We start from the raw sequence: 6000 nt of genomic DNA on the forward strand, positions 1-6000 counted from the left end.
TAAAATTAATTGAGATCTATCAAATAAGATCCATATTACATACTCCATCCGTCCCAAATTCTTGGTCCTCTACGATTTTACATGCAATTTTCAATGACCTATATCTCTCAATTTATATTGTTTAAAATATGCAATATGAAACTTGTTTGATATATTTCAATTATTTCTATAAAAATAATGTTTTCAAATACATAAAAAAATATACATTGAGAGATATAAGCAATTAAAAATTACACGTAAAATTGTAGGGGACCAAGAATTTGGGAAGGAGGGAGTATGTAAAGTATTATGACTTAATATATAAAATTTATTTATGAGAGGCGTAAATAGTGGTTTTGGTCATCCATTTTGGAACGTAGGGAGTATTATTTGTTGAGCCAAATAGGGGGTTATTCAAATTTGTCTTAACTTAACAAGAAAATAATATCGACCTTGATTTATTCACAAGTGTAAAAGATTCATTTCATACGATTTTCTAACAAGCCAGCAGCCACTGGTCAAGCTTTGTCACGACCCAAAACCTACCTTGGAAGTCATGATCGGCCAAGCGGGTGTTAAGCCGCCGAAGGCCTGCACATAATCTAATTTAGGAATTTCTCACATATCATCGTCATTTTAAACCGTATAAGCAAAGTATGCGGAAGTGTAGAATAAATAACATAATTTCAGAGCTTCTAGGTGTACAAGTATAATAAATACAAACCATTATACTACACATGATTCTCCACGGTTATTCTAGCACCCCATTCAGTTCACAACTTGCAATCTACCTTAACCTGAAAAATTGGAAAAGGTTTTCATAAGCCGAAACTCGGGTGAGAAACGTATACCAAAGTTACAAATTTGACCATGAAAATACCTCATATTATAAAACAGTTCAAAGTAACAATCCAAATATTTCGTTTAACATCCAGTACATGCATTTTAGTCCGTAAGCTCATTTCTTTGGTCCAAGAGATGGACCTTTTCATTTTATTTTTTTTTCAACTTTTGCACTTTTGAGTGATAATATCATTCAACGGTATTTTTGCCAATCGGTTGGAGAGCGACCCTATTGAAGAGTAGTATGATATCAATACCCGGTGATGCCTGGCTGCATCTCCTACCTTATTACTTCATGCCACTAGTATCTTTGCCCGTCCCCTAGCGCTCGGGACACCGTTCAAATGAATTATGCACACTATCACAAACATGTACTAGCAACAAGTAAAATTCAAGTCTTAAAACATATTGCCATGGTCTAGATTTATCCGTTAACACATAAGTTTTATAAACAAGTCATCGCATGTATTTCCCATTTATCATCATCAATTTCAACCAAGTAAGATTCTCAAATTCCATATTTTCCAGTAAAATCAAGCAATGGCATTTCATTCCAAAAATTCAGAAAATACATGTAACTAAAGTATACGCAACTCACCAAAAAAGATGCGTCTAACTTGACGTGGCACCGAATTAGCCCAAGACACTGGTACCTATACAAAATGTATCACGAATTATAGTTGAACTTAATTTAGTAATTGACTCGAATTTCTTCGTCATTCCCCGTCGGGTCGGCACAAGTACAGTTTATGAAGAATTGGTGGAGTCTCCTAATTAACGTAATCAAACTCCTAAATTAGTCTCCTAAATTTAGGCTTACAAACAGTCAAAATAATATCGGTAAACAATCTAATTAAATCATTTTACGGCGGCGAGTTCCGAAGCCGAACTCTTTGCCGGAAGGGGTTTCGCTTGTATGAAAATTATAGTAAGGTTCAGGTATAGTGAGTGCGAGGAGAGAGAGTTATAAATAATTTTTGCCCTAAATCAACTTCTTTTATTATAAACAGTATACATATCTCTAATTACTAACTATAAAATAGATTAATTGGTGAGAAGATTACCAAAAGAGTTGTAGAAATTCTTCGGTGAAAACAAACGGAAACGAACGGAACCGGAAGCGGTGGGGATCGGTAGGAGCCTCTATCTCCTTTACTAATATTTTTCTCTTTGCTTTTATCTTTTAGATTGATTAATACTTATAATAGTAATATATATACCTCGGTGGGAAAGAAGTGAAACATATTAAGAAGACACCTGTTATTTCCTCATGACTCAGCATATTACGCGTTCCATTAATATGAATTTTGACCAAACGCGTTCGGATTTCAGTCTCCAAAAAATTCCAAAAATTCAACACAGACTAATAATAATTTAAGGGTCATCGTGGCAGTGTCGGATTTTTAAGGTAAAATCCCGTCGTTGCATAACTCATATAATGAGTCGGGTTTCCATTCGGACTACGTGATTAAACTACTACTACTTACTTTTTTTTTTTAAAGAAAAGTCGAGATTTAACAAGCTCAAACAGAAATACATGCAGTAGTAAGTACAAATCCGGGACACTACATCAATTGTGAAAATCTACGAGATAACTAAGCCCAACAAGTGGGAAGAGTCGCACTCCTAATCTCCTAGTGAAATGCAAAAGTTTTAACCAACTGAGCTATCCCAATTGGTTGTAGTATTTGTTTGATTTAATCGCATAAAATGTTTAGGATTGATTCAAAAGATACTGAATGGTGGTCCACCAAAGATGTCTCTCCTCCCTCCGGTCACTAATAAAAACAATTATGTCCTCATGTTTTGGTAGACATGATTGTTTCCTTCTTTTTTTGTTTTCACTTGATGGGGAAGTTTGAACTACCCCTCTATTGTATAATCATTGAGATTGAATGGATTAATGTTAGCTTCATGTACCGTAATGGTCTAAAATTAAGAAAGTTAAATCTTGATTGATATCTAAGCAAATTTAATTAGGAACAGATAAAGTGTCAAAGGTGATACAAATCATGACAAGTTAGTGAGTTAAATTGCTACAAAAGATATAGATATGTTGCCTCCGTTGGTTTGAAGTTAGAAGTCCAAATCACTCCCCGTTTGATAACAGTAATAGATGGATGAGATTCGTAAGAAGATGATATTAGAATTGAGATTCGTAATGAGAAGGGATTGGTAATGAGAATGAATTGATAATGAGTATGTTTGTTTGGGATGAGATTAGATGATAGGATTATTAATATCATGTTTGTTTGAGATGGAATTAGATGATGAGATTGGATTGATAGAAGAAATTGGTAATGAGAAGGGATTGATAATGAGAAGAGGTTGGGTTCGGACTATAAATACCAAGTCACACAGTGTATTGCTAATACCCCTAAAATCCGGCTTCCTCATCCCAACGGACTACGAATCCGAACCAATTTTGAAAACCAAACGCAGTATTGTTAATACCTTTGGCTTAGTAATCCAATCCCATCTTCTAAGATCTTTATCAAACGGGGCCTTAAGGAAGTTTCTTTTTATACGGTGGAAATAGGATTTCGTGATAGAAGTCGGTCATCCGGTCGCTAATATATTTTGGATGAATGTAGCTAAATCAATTGAAAAACTGCAAACATACTCTTCTCTGCTAGCAAAATGGTGGTGTCATCGGAAATTCATAACAGAGTCCGGCAACAAATATAGGTTCACAACCATAGACAAATACTAGTAAAAAAAAAGACTAACAGAAGTCAATCACAACAATAGGCAATCCTCGATGAAAAAGGCCTTTTCGAGGGTGGAATGTCGACTGTGATCACCTAGTCTTCAGCTTATTTTGCACCAACTCCGATCCGGCTAGATTATCAGCCCTCTGGTTGGCTAAGCGGGGAATATGCGTGCGGGAGACTGGCACCAGTGAGCGCGTGTCATTAGCATCTTCCAGGAGCTTGGAGAAGTTGAAAGGAGGGATATATATATATATATATCGGGGCGGTTCCGGGGACACCCAAAAAAACACCTAAAAAATCACCTCATAGTTTTTGATCAAATTTTGATGATCCGAGCCGCTCAATGTGATCAAAACGTGATTTTAAGGGTACCCGTGAGAAATCAGCAAAAAAAATGACCGGAAAGAGCTTGATCCAAATAGTTTCGAACAGTTTTTTATTGAACGGTTCAAATAAAAACTGCTCAAATGAAGCCTTTTCCGGTCATTTTTTTCGCTAATTTCTTGCGGGCACCATTAAAATCACATTTGCACACATTGAACGGTTCAGATCATAAAAATTTGATCGGAAACTATGAGATTGAGATTTGGGGTGTTTTTTTAGGTGTCTCTTGAACCGTTCCGTATATATATATATATATATATATATATATATATATATATATATATATATATATATATATATATGGGGGCAGAATCTTGGAGACTGTTAAGAATGAGAGAATTTGGTTTCAGAAGTCTTGATTAAATTGGGCTAAGTTGAGAGAATTTGGTTTCTATTGAAGCATCCAACTTCAAATCAATTGGCATAAAGTGGAGAGGCCGCCCAGATTTATATATTAGTTTTGGAGGAGATAATTAACTGATGTGGGACAAATCTCAACACTCTCCCGCACGTGCGACCCCCGACTCGCATGTGAAGAGGTAAACAAATGATCCAAAACACATGGATCACAACGAAAGAAAGTGCAACTGTGGCAGAAACAAAGGGAAAAGCCTCTGAAACCCTAACTCTAATATCATGTTAAAGCATCCAACTTCAAATCAATTGGCATAGAGTGGAGAGACCGTCCAGACTTATATACTAGTTTTGGAGGAAATAATTAACCGATGTGGGACAAATCCCAACAGTTTCAGAATCTTGGAGACTGTTAAGACTGTTACTTGTGAGCTTGAGAGTTTGGGTCGAGTATTTTCATCTCACTGTACTCGTACAATATATTTGTGGAAGTTGTTCTCTCTTATGTAAAAATTGCTTGTGTCCGATGTGCGCGCTTGTTTATTTTTCGTTATGCTTCTATCGCGGGTGGGATTGAGTTAATTTTTTGTTACACTTCGGTTGCATGTGGGGTCCGAGGTATATAATTCCAACAATCAGAATACCAAGTTTTTTCACATCATGGCCTATGATAGACACAGAAGAAATGCTCTCAACTCCATTGTACTCGATAGTCTCGATCGAGTTAGCATTGATGATCCAGGCCAGATCAAACATGGGGCTTTAATTATTTTCAGAATTTATACCATGTAGGGTGGGCGGCGAGACTAGGTTTTTCTGCGAATATGTCTGAATCAATTGATGGTCCCTCCGGTGATGGTGAGAAGTGAGAACTTGATTAAGGCTTTTTCGGCAGAAGAAATCTGGGGAGCTATTAGATCTTGTGATGGGAATAAGTCACCAGGCCGGGATTGGTTACACATCATTAGTATTAGGAAGGGCTGGAAGCTCATGAAGGAGGATGTCCTCAAGTTCTTTGCAGAATTTCATTGAAGTGGTAGGCAGAGGGGCTCAACTCCTCATTTGTTGCTCAAGGTTAATAACCCCTTATCAGTCTTCCAGATTTCAGACCCATAAGTTACGTATAAGATTCTGGCCAAGGTAACACACATAGGATCAAAGTGGCTTTATCTGAGGTATAATTGGGGAAGTCCAATCAGCCTTTGTTGGTGGTAGAATTAGAAACATACGAGATGCTGGTCTTATTGGTAATGAAGTTATAGACGACTGGAGGAAGAGGAAGAGGAAGAGGAGGGGGTTGATAATCAAAGTAGACTTTGACAAGGCAAATGACAAGCTCAATGACTTTCCCCCTATCTATGATGCAGTTGCTAGGCTTTCCATAAACTTGGGTTAAATGGATGAAGGAATGCATATCCTGTGCTTGTGTTTTGGTCTTAGTTAATGGCTCCCCCACTAATGAGTTTCTAATGCCAAAAGGGATAATAAAAGGGGACCATCGATCTCATCAATCAACGATTGTGATGTGTTTTTAATTTTGATCGGTAATAAATATTTTTTTTACTGGTAAAAGATTGTTTTTAATCTAAACCGTTATTAATAGATCGACGGTAGTGTGTTGTCCTACAAGCGCTCTACACCGGGATGCATTACAACACCCTTCTAACAAGCCAGCCACGGGTCAAGCTCAAACAGAAATATTTGTTTGATTTAACCGCTTAAAATG

The sequence above is a fragment of the Rhododendron vialii genome, chromosome 7a, assembly GCF_030253575.1.
Source record: "Rhododendron vialii isolate Sample 1 chromosome 7a, ASM3025357v1".
NCBI lineage: Eukaryota > Viridiplantae > Streptophyta > Magnoliopsida > Ericales > Ericaceae > Rhododendron > Rhododendron vialii.